This window comes from Gopherus evgoodei, chromosome 2 (assembly GCF_007399415.2).
Source record: "Gopherus evgoodei ecotype Sinaloan lineage chromosome 2, rGopEvg1_v1.p, whole genome shotgun sequence".
Taxonomy (NCBI): Eukaryota; Metazoa; Chordata; order Testudines; family Testudinidae; genus Gopherus; species Gopherus evgoodei.
The window spans coordinates 113,900,121-113,911,482 of NC_044323.1; the positions used below are offsets into that span (position 1 = coordinate 113,900,121).

Consider the following 11,362-nt stretch of genomic DNA (forward strand, 5'->3'; position numbering starts at 1 on the left):
GCTGCCAAACTGCTTTTCCTCATTGCTGCTGCCAGCCACCTTCAGAGAGTTTCCCCATCTTCTGTCTCCTGACTATAGTCATTTTATTACAAGAGCTCAGGCAATGTCCCTGCTTTGCTCTTTCACCTCTTCAGATGGCTGCATTTGCCATCCATCAGCCTCATGTAAATATCTGAGTCCTCACTGAGAGCAGTGGGAGGTTAGTCTTCAGTGTCAGGAGTGCATGGTTTGGTTCATGGTGACTCCAGGGACTGCGCCTGCTGCCACCTACGTGGTAAATTCTCCAGCCCATCACAAACAGCATTTCCACATTCTGAAAGCTGGCCTCACTAGCTGATTATCTGGGACAACAGAAACTCTTTGTTAGAGCAGGAGAGTCTCTCCAATGCTGCAGTCTTTGCGTGGCTCCCAGAAGTTCACAGTGAAACCCAATGGGGCAGCCCCGAGGAGCAGCCTACTCAGTCACTTGACACCCACTAGCAATGGTCTCTTGACAGTGGCATTGCAGAGTGGGTCTCAGTAGATGGTCCCATCTATGGCTTCCTGAATGGGAGGGAGTTCATGCTTGTCATTTGAGGCCTAGCTGTCAGAGTCAGGCCTCCTGGGTTGTCTGGATTTTGAAGTGGGTGTGGTCTAGTGGTTGCTGCTGGAGTGGTATCAGTACCGTGTGTCAGTCCTGCCTCTGGCAGTGAGTGGCCTTGCAGCCAATCCCTTTCCATCTCTGAGTCCAGAATTTGGAGATAATACTGACCCACCTTAGAGAGGCTGGGAGCATAACATCTGTGGTTACTCCTTGATTTTTGGTGAGAGGGGTTTGTGCTCTTGGTGAAGGGCTCAAATTCAGTCCCCGTGGATGCCTGTGGTGTCTCTGTGGCCATGGTTTTACTCACCTGTCATTGGAGGCTGTTTAGCCTGTTCCTGGCCACATCTGCTGCTGGGCCTCTCTGACACACAGCTCCATCACCCACATGATGACATGGCAAGTCAAAGATAATCAGGTCTCATCTGGTGTTCAGCTCCAGAATGGATGGTGAGCCCTAGTCAGACTATAGAAAAGCAAGATGCAAACAAATCAGCTCAGATGAGAAGAAATTGGGTGAGATTACTGAGGGGGCTGGTTCTACAAGTTCAGGAGATTTCTTCATTGTTCTACAGAGATTCTCATAGTAAAAACAGCTGATGGTGGGGACAACACAAGCGCTACCCCTCAGCCCTTGAATGGCAGCAAATCACGACTCTGTCCTTCTGGAGGAAGCAGAGCTGGAAAGAAGAAAAGGGTGGAGAAATTGTATAAAACATTGATGTCTAGCTGAACTGTGAAGGTAGCTGAAACCTCCTGCAGGAAGCAGTATCCAGGATATCTCATCTGGGAATAAAATAAGGACATCACAATGAGAAATAGGTCTCTGTCCCAGGGCTAGGACAACCTTCCAGGTAGACTCTGTAGCAGGGACCCCTTACCTTCATGAGGGATATGTGATCTTCCATCTAAGCTTCACGGAGACCCACACTGCTTGCTTTGACAGGAAGAAGTCATCCTTCTTCACTTCTCCCTCAGCTGGGCCAGCTGTGTCCATGTGGGAGGCTGGGACAGATCCCAGAGCCTGCAAAACAGGTGGGGAGGAACTTCCTGTTCATATCACTCTCAGACCCCATAGAAGAATGGCCAAAGCGAATACGGGCAGGAGAGAATAAAGTGAGAATAAAGGCACTAAGGTGGGATACAGTTCAGTTCCAAGCTCTCCACCAGGTTTGTGTGTGGGACCTCAGAATGCTCTCTGTTGGACAAAGGGAGTGATTAAGGACAAACCTGATTCCCTGATGATCCGTGTGTTTTTCAGGGTATCCTTAAGAGGAAAGCAGTGATTCTGCTCTGAGGAGCATCTCCTGGATCTTACATGCGCTCACTCCCAAAGTGGTTAGTGCTGAATAGAACCAGTCAAAGCCTGGCTTGGAATCCCAGATCCTTCCCCTGTCACCAGAAGAGGAAAGGCCCCAACATTGCATTGCACTGACTACTCTGACCAAGGGTGGCCCAATGGGGCCCCAGCTAGGAGAACACAACAGAAAAGTGGATCTTCTAGTTTCACTTCCCAAGATTAAGGTAAATCCCACCTCACTGCCCCTCTCCACTTTGCCCTCTTCCAAGATGTGCTGGAGCTTGTGCTGAGGGTTGCTGTCAGCAGGCTCCTTCGTATGGCATCCATGGCTCTGGGCAGGCCTTGTTCAGAGCCTGCCAGCGGAGGGAGACCATGGATCAGGGTTATGGAACCTGGGGCTACACCTGACAGGGTGACAGCTGGCTCTGCAGTCCTTGCCCAGAGCAGTTCTCTGCAGAGGGTCTGCTACATAGCAGGGTATGGAACAGCCAAGCTGCTAGAGATGTGAGCTAGGCTTCCTGGCAGAGTCCAGGAACCAAAGCACAGCGTGAGGAAAGAAAGGATTGCCTACGGAGGGGCAACATAATCTCCCATGGAGGGAAGAGGCTCTCACTACCATTTCTTAACCTCATGGGCTGTTTCCACCTCTGCCAACCGCACCCCATATCAGCAGCTCCAGCTGCCATCCTCCTCCTGAAAAAGAGGTATAGGTTGATGATCTACCTCAACATGGGTATGGGGAAGGACAACACCCATGGTTAATATGCTGTGCAGGGCTGCTCACAGGAAATTAGATTGCAGAAATTAGATTGCACCATCCTGATGCAGCTTCAGTTTGCACAGTGGCCTGACAGCATTAGATTTGGCAGTGTAATGGTGGGGTACACTGGGTGACAAGGGTATGGAAGTTCGTAGAATGGGCCTCAGGCTGATGTGGGGCCACAGAGGACAGGGACTTGGGAAGTCAAATAGAGAATCAAATACTTTTTAAATGTGGGTCAGGATTTTACCCACTTCAGAGATGAAAAAAGCAAGACACTAGGTGGGACAGTGACCTGGCCAAGGTCATGCTACCAGTCAGCAGCAGGTCTGCAATACAACCCGCTCCCTGCTCTCATCACTGGACCTTGCTGTATGACCCCTCCTGCCATCCTCTCCCATAGCCATCCTAATACTGATGGAGTCAAATCAACCCTCCAGCCAGGAGAGAGGGACTGTTCCCACCCACTCTGCCAAAGGAGGGGAACAGCCACTGGTGAGAGGTGACCTGGAAGTGGGAGGAACAGTGACTCCTGGCTCTGGACCTGAGCAGCACTGGGATTAGGGATCTGGGCAGGAGGGTCATGGAACCTGAGGTTGCACATGGAAGCTGCAGGCGAAGAAGGGATGGGACTCAGCAGGCTTCCCTATGCCCCCTCTAGCAGAGCTGTACTGCCAGCTGGGCTTCTCTGCTCTGGGTGCCATCTAGTGGGGCTCAGCAGGAGTGCTAGCTGCACTGCCTTTCTCAGGTGCACCCCTTAAGCCACACTCAGTCCAACTCCCACCCTGGCAGAAAGGGGCAAGGATGGGCTCAGGGGAGGGACTCCCATGGCAGGGGGGCAGGACAGAAGCTGGGGACAATGGCAGAGGTGATTATTGGGGTGCCCCTGCTTGCCCCACCTTGTGCATGCCCCTACCACAGGCACTTCCCATAGAAGAAACTACATAGTGCTCCAGACACAGCCAGCAGGAGCCCACCCACAAGATAGGTCACCTTTCTAATCCCCTTCCAGCCTGCCAACCCAGCCATCTCTCCCCTTCCTGCACACCACCCGCCCTATTCTCCCCACCTCACTCTAATGACAGGGGGTTTCCAGGACAGAACAGGGTTTGTTAACAGAGGTCACTCACCACTAGGTGCCCCCTCTTGTCCAGGTAAGCGTGGCAGTACTTGCTGGGCTAGCACCCCTGTCGACGGTGGCTCTGGCACTGTGGTGGTTTCCTCAGCCTGGTAATTCAGCCATCTAGCCAGGTCACAGTCTCCAGTGTACCCCTTCCAGGGTCCCACTTCTCCCAAATTAACTAAGACTCCAAATGTGCTTTTGACAGCAAGTCCTTCCACCCTCTCTGAGGCTCTTCTTCAGCCTATCTTCAGCTACTCTTGTTGGACCTGGTAACCCTTTCTGTGGGCTCGTACACCCCCTTCTTTGGCACCAGCATGGGAACCCAGTTCCATCCACAACTCTGGATTCCAGTCCAAGGCAGTGAACCACACAGCTAGGTCTGCTCCTTTACCTTTGCTGCAGTTTTCCCTGGGACATTTCCTACCTCTCTTCTCAAGTTCCCCTCCGGGTCTCCTAGTCATTTCCTTGCTTTAGTCAGGGTCTCTCCCAGGCCTCCTTGTCTGAAGAGTTTCCCTTTTCCACTGAGATTCCTATCTCTCTCTTACTCTAACTTTTTCCCCAGCTGGCCTCTATTTCTACTTAAGCCTGGCTCTTTATGGGGAATTCCCTGATCAGGTTGGCTCAGCACCAGACTCTCCAGGTCAAGGAAAAGTCATCTTATTACATGTCTGCTCTGCTGTAATTGGGCTGAGGTCTTTGCTTGGTATTTCAGGCTGGTTTCCAGAGGGTCTGATTGCACACAGACACCATGAGCTGGAACAGGAGTTCTGGATCCAGGAGAACTCTGACATTCAGGCCCTTCTTCATTCAGAGGTGGTCAGGTGTGGTGTGAGAGCCGGATAAACCCTAGTGCTGACCACAAAGAGCTCAAAGAATCAGGACTCTGGGAGCTAAGGGGTTCATTTTTCCTGCTGTGGGGAGCAGAGCTGGAGAGCAGAGTTGCTATGTGAATGAGGCTCTATGATGCTGTCTTCCAGGGGCTGGAGCACCCTGCCGAAATGCTCTCTGGAATCCAAGTGCCAGGACATCTCTGGGGAGTCTCTTCCTAGGAACAAAACAGGGACACCATGATGATGAAGACATCTCTGTCCCAGGGCTGGCAGACAGGGGTGGGGGAAGCTCCCAGCCAGGCTATGTAGCAGGGGCCCCATTTCTCCCCCAAAAGACCCACATGCCCAGAGGAGTGAATACTTCTTACCTCAAGAAGGAGGAGGGATCTTCCATATAAGCCTCTTTGAGATGCAGCATTGCATGGTTTGATAGGATGAGGTGACTTGTCCCCACTGCTTGTTGTCCTCCCTAGTGATCTCCAGTGCCAACCCCTCTCTTTGTAGGGTGAGCTCCTGCCACCTCCCCTGAGTGCCCTTGGCAGCTGTTCTACCTCCAACCACCCAGGGACGCAGCTCAGGTTCTCACAACCTTCTCCTCCACCCCAGGCAGGGCAGGGAGGGGGCTCTGGCAGGGGGGGCTCTAGCAGGGAGTGGGGAAGGAGGGATTCTGGCAGCAGTGAAGTGGGATGTGAGGTGGTTGAGGCCTTTCCGCAAGTCACCCCAGCTACTAATGCTGAAGCCGCAGAATGGCAACCCTGGTGAATGGGGCAGGTCGGCAACCCCTGCTGACTGAATTCTCCTGTTCTCTTTAGAGGGGGCCCAGCCCTGCCAGCAGCAGGAAAAACCTTCCCCCGCTCATGTGCCTCAGCTCTGCCGTATCAGTCACCATCACCCGACAGTCCCTGACCTCCTAGACTGCCAGTGATGGGAGCAACTCTGGATGGTGACTGGGGTGACACGGACACTAGGCCACTGGGACCTGGGTGTGGCCCTGTGGGACAGGCAGGAAAAACTTTCAGATGGTACTTAGGGGATTCTCCTGCCCTTCCCAGGAGTGATAGTACTGTGTCCTAAGAATATAAGTCCATGATGAGGTAATGCCTGTCATTAATTAGCCTTGCTAAAGAGCTGGGTTGGAGCTGCTCAGGGGACAAACTGGCTCCCTCCTGCTCATGGAAGTGAATTCATTTCCTTTCCCAGTAGCACTCTCATTCCCCACCAGGCTCCTTGCTGCCAGGCCAGCGAATGGCGATAGGATGGCAATGAGGCCTGGGCCCTGCCCCAATCTCCTGAGTCTAATCCCACTGCTTACCTTGTCCCCAATCAGCTGCTGGGCTTCCCCCAGGAGGGAGTAGGTGAGGAGCAGCCCAGCAGGGGGTCATGGATGACCAGCACTGCACTGTCCGGAAGAAGAATCTTCTCTGCCCCTCTGAGAAGATCTTTCCAAAGACCTAAAACCAACAGGATGTGAGGCATTAGCAGATTGCCCAGAGCCAGGCTCCAGGTCCTGGGGCTGGAACGGCATCACCCTCTAGTGGCTCAGGGGCAGGGTAAGAGCTACTATAGCCAAGGCAGCTCATTCTCCTGGGGGCTTCCAGGGTCCCTCGGTTCAGGGAAGCCCCTTTATTAAGAGTTGGTAGGCACTTAGGGATCCAAAGCCTGTAGTGCCTCTTTCTGGAGGACAATTTATCGCAGGGGCTGGGCTGGGCTGAAAACAGATCTCTGTGCATGGAAGGAGGCACACTCTGGTGTGCAGCTCACAGAGATGACAGGAAACTCTATATTGCTTCCAGCAGAGAGATCTCCTGCACTCAGTGACTAGAGGCACGGTGGGTGGGGTTGGAGCTGACAGACCAAAGGTCTGCTCCCTCCAATTTAGTGATTTCTCTAGTAGCTGGATCTGGTGTCTGCAGCTCCTGGGTTTCTTCCAAGGGGAATCCAAACTGGAACATGACAAGGACAAGGAGACTCAGTTCCCAGTCCCCACACACAGACACTCCTATGAACCTTTTGTACTGGTGCAGCAATTCTGCTTGTAGGAGAGGGAACGAGCTCACAGTCTCTCTCACGTGGCGTCTGCAGAGCAGCATTCTGTAGATGCACTTGCAGACCCAGGAGTCATTCCAAGGCCTCCTCTGTGATGTTGTGGAGATCTCACCTTGGACTCTAATTCTGGGGCACTGTGTTATGGGGTGGGTCAATGACAACATGCTTCTTTGGAACAGTGGCTGAGGTCCAGACACTGCCATTCATTCCCTGGCCTGGTCCGGAGACGTGAGGTGGGTGCATGTGGTCCGTAGTGATTTTGGAGCTCACTGTGTCCCCTACTCATGTCAGACAAACAAAACATGGCAACTAGCGAGGTTCCCACATGGGATCATTAGAACCAGCTGGTGCTAGATGAGGAACTCTGAGCTGGAAATAAGGAGTGGGTTCTTGTCCTGTCTCCAAGAGGCAGCCACTTCAGGAAACTCAGCCAGCCCCACTCTCTGAGCCATTTCATGCCCTGACAGAGTGTTCTTACCTCCCCCACCCTGGCTGTGTTCCTATAGCCCAGAAGCCTGCTGTCGTGGTGCTAGTCCCAGCACCACAGATCTTCCACCTCATGGATGGTCAGCTTGGGAAAGAGACACACAATTTATCATTCTAGTTGCAGTGCTTGTGCCCTCCTAATCCCATTGATGGCTGCACAGTGGGCAGAGTCCTCACTGCATCCGTGGCCCAGTAGAATTGCGGGGAGTGGAGAAGAACAGAGAAAGAGACAGACAGAGTTGCATCCTCCAACTGGGGTCAGTCTGAGATAAATTGGCTGGGGACCCATTACCTAGCTATGGTCAGTCTCAGTCTTCTGTTGGGTGCCATTTCCCAGCTGGGTTCCTTACCCTTTTAGTGCAGCAGCAGCTGGTAGAGCTAGTAAATCCCCTCCCTGGCCTGCAGGCTGATGTCCTTGGCTGGGTCACCGATGAACAGAGCCAGTTATGCCACATGGTGACCCAGCCTGGGGAATTCTGCTGAGTTCTAATGGAAGAGAGAGGGAGAGGGGACTGCATCAGCATTTTCCTGTCAGCTCCCAGTTCCCCCCTAACCAGGACTCTCCATCCCCTCTGCAGGAGATGCTGGGGGAGAAGAGCTAAATCTAGACCCTTAATTTTCTCTGCCTCTAAGGGAGCCTGGAGCTGCTCCAGGATGCCAAGGAGGGTCTCAAGGCCATGCATGAACCTAATTGGAGCAGGGGCTAGAGCATGGTCCCCTCAAAGGCCCAGAGTCACCACTTAACCAGGAAAAGAAGAACTTAACTCAAGCCAAGCTCATTCTCTGCGCTGCCTCTGCCTTTCCAAAAGGAACACTCCTAACCCACAACCCCCGCAGCAGCAGAACCTACAGCCCATCGGTGCCAGCCCGCCTATGCCTGGAATATGGAAACTGGGGTCAGAAGTCACTTACATCAAACTCAGGGAGAGTGATGGTGAATCTGAGCAGGGCTGGGATGCTCCTAATGGCCCTCTCCTGGGACACTCTGGACATGATCCAGAAGTTGACGTGCTGTGGGAGAGGAGGGCAGGTCAGGATCAATGGGCAGGTGCACATGCTGTGCAAATGAGCCCCTCCTTATGCTCAGGGAGCTGAGACATTGTGCACAGGGTGGAATATCTGATTCATTGATTGCAAAGCTTTAGAAGGGGATTGTTTCCCCCAGGACAATGCCTGTACCCTGCAGGTCAAACTTGTCAGTGTCTATCTAGATTGGGACAATGTTAGGTGCCGGGGCTGGCCCTATCCTTCCTGAACTCCCAGTTCCTGAACAGCTCACAAGGAAGAGACAGACCCCTCCCCCTCCTCATTAAAGGCTTTTGTGGAAGGAAGGGAGTGACCAGGAACACAATCTCCCCAGGAATCTCAGGGCCTATCGGAGAGGAGGGCTGATTCGCTGGGCTTCTCCTATTTCTCTAGGAAGGAGCCTGTGCCTCTACTCTGAGGACCGTCTTCTGGATCTCACGTGTGTGTGTGTGTGGTGTGGGGGGAGGCTCAGATTCTCACTCCCCAAGCCAGCCAGGGCCCTGTGGTTAGTGCTCAACAAAACCAGGCAGAGCTCTGGGTGAAATCCCAGCTCCTTCCTCGGTCCTTCAAGTAGGAAGGACCTGACACTGCATTGCACTGACTGCCCCGACCAAGAATGGCCCACTGGGAGCCCAGCTAGGAGGACAGACTGGAAAATGGATCTAAGAGTTAAGGTGAAATTGCCCCCACCCCTCTCATGGGACTCACCTCCAAGATGTAGTGCAGCCTGTTGGTGTCTGAGGACTCTGCCAGCAGGTTTCCCAGCATGGCATCCAGGAGCTCTGGTATGACCTTTTGCAGATTCTGCAAAGCAAAGGAGAGTCATGGGTCAGAGTTAGGGAAACTGGGGCTACACCTGCCACAGGATGGGAAGAGGGGTCTTTGGGAAGCACTGGTGAGACCCCCAAACACATATCCTGGCCTCTTTCATTCACATCCCACTGCAGGCAATTAGCCAGGATTCATGGCAGGGTGACAGCTGGTTCTTCAATCCATGACCTTAGGAGGTTTCTGTGGAGGGCCTTGTGGGCAGCAGAGTATGGAACAGCCAAGCTGCTACGAATGGCAGCTGGGTTGCTGGGAAAAACACAGCATGCAGAAGGAAGTACTCTCCCAGGGAGGGGTAACGTTATCCCCCCTGGAGGGAAAGATCCAACCCTGCAGTTTGTTCCATCTCTGCCCACCCCACCTCATTCTCTGGAGTTCCAGCGAAACAAAGGATCAGAGACCAGAGGCCACTCCTGCCCCTGGCAGGGAAGAGTAGGAGGAAAATCTACCTGGACTTGGGTGGTGTCCTTCTCCATGTCCACGGTGAAGATGGCATGCAGGACAGCTCACAGGAGGTGGGACTCCAACTCTGGCTCCAGGGCAGATTTCATGGTGCTGGCAAGAGAGAGGAGCCAGTATTAGACTGTGCAGTGCGGTGGTGCGGCTGGCGCCAACATGGACGTGAGACTGCAGGCTGGTGAGAATGGAAACTGAGGCACCGAGCCAGGAAATGACAAGGCCAAGGGCTCAGAAACAGACAGTGGCATGGCAGGAATATCCCCTGTTCCTGGACCTTGCTGCCCCTCCTGTATCTGATCCCAGGAATGAGCCTCTCCCTAAGGCCCCCGTAATGTTACTGGAATGAAAAGAACAGCCCAGCCAGGAGAGAGTGAACCTTCCCATCACCTCTGCCAGAGGTGCCATCCTTGGGAGGTGACCTGGGAGTGGGAGGGGCAGTGACTCCCAGCCCTGGGCCTGAGCAGCACCGGGGTTAGGGGAGCTGGGTCAAGTGGTCTCGGTACCTGAGATTGCCCACGGCGATCAGTGAGTTGGCCAAGATGGCACCAGGTGGAGAGTCATCAGGAAGCTCCTCAAAGAGCTCCTATGAGACCCAAAGAAGACAACGGAGCATGTGATTAGGGACCAACTGACACTTCCTAGTGAGGAAGCAAGCAGGATCCCCACACCTGCCTCCTGCTCCTCTGAGTCCTTCCTGCCCTTCAAACTTGGCCCCCTCCCAGGATTCCTGCCCAGCTTGGTACCCTTCCCTTTCCCTTCTCCCTGTCAAAATTGCCCCCATCAAAACCATCTTGACTACTGAGCTGGGACCATCTGATTTCTTGTCCCCCAGCCTCAGCTGCCCCTCCAGCCCCAGGATTCCCCCAATTACCAATCTCAGAATTTCTCATGTCTCTTCTTCCCAGTCCTCAGCCCCAGCAATTCCTGCTCTCTGCTTCCCCCTTCAGCTCCACCCAGCCCCCATCCATTGGCACAGGGAGACCCCTGCCTGTCCCACTTTTTTCTCCTCCCTCCAGCTGCCAGGCGCCGTGTCTCACTCACCACAATCCTCTCCACCACAGCCGCCTTGCAACAGTGCAGCTCCAGAGTGTCCTGCCGTCTTTGCTGTGCAGAGACATGCACAGGGCCGGCTCTAGGCACCAACCCTCCAAGCATGTGCTTGGGGCGGCACTTTCTAAGGGGCGGCAACCCCCCTCCCTTTTTTTTTTTTGCTTGGAGTGGCAAAAAGCCACTCGCCCTGTCAGCGCATGAGCCAGGATCCGCGTCCCCTGCCCAGCCCAGCGGCGCCCTGCACGGCCCACTCGGGCGAGGAAACACCGCGCCACCCTGGGGAGACTCAGAGTGGCAGCAGCAGCAGCAGGACCTCTCCCCCATTCCTGCATCCCAGGCCCCGCTTCCCTCCCTCCCCAGCTCCTCACACACTCCAGGAGCCCCTCTCACAGCCGCAGCCAGGGCTTGGCTCCCCCTTCCTCCCCGGCTCCTCCCACACTCCAGGAGCCCCTCTCACCACTGCTGCAGCCCGTGCTCAGCTCCAGGGCCCAGGCTGTGGCAGCGAGAGGGGCTCCCGGAGTGTGTGAAGAACCGAGGAGGGAGGGAAGCAGGGTCCCCTGGAGCCGAGCCTGGGCTGCGGCAGCGAGAGGGGCTCCCGGAGTGTGTGAGGAGCCGGGGAGGAAGGGAAGTGGAGCCTGGGATACAGGGAGAGGTCCTGCTGCCACTGCCGCTCTGAGTCTCCCCAGGGCGGCATGGCATTTCCCCATCTGAGTGGGCTCTGCAGGGCGCCGCCAGGCTGGGCAGGATGCGTGAATCCCAGCTCATATGCTGACAAGGCAAGGGAGGGAAGCGGGGTCCCCTGGAGCCGAGCCCAGGCTGTGGTGGTGAGAGGGGCTCCCAGAGTGTGTGAGGAGGTGAGTGGCCGGCTGGGCTC

At 54.6% G+C, this 11,362-nt stretch overlaps 1 long non-coding RNA gene across 1 annotated transcript; it reads right to left on the reverse strand.

Annotated features, from left to right (window-relative positions):
• Window positions 1-896: 896 nt before the first annotated feature.
• LOC115644926 lies at window positions 897-10,724 on the reverse strand. The gene is made up of 8 exons (XR_003998634.1): window positions 10,480-10,724; window positions 9,942-10,021; window positions 9,429-9,534; window positions 8,860-8,955; window positions 5,906-6,044; window positions 3,771-4,808; window positions 1,462-1,604; window positions 897-1,046 (listed from the first exon to the last, which is right to left on the reverse strand). It is a non-coding gene; the product is annotated as an uncharacterized LOC115644926 (long non-coding RNA).
• Between the last annotated feature and the right edge of the window lie 638 nt (window positions 10,725-11,362).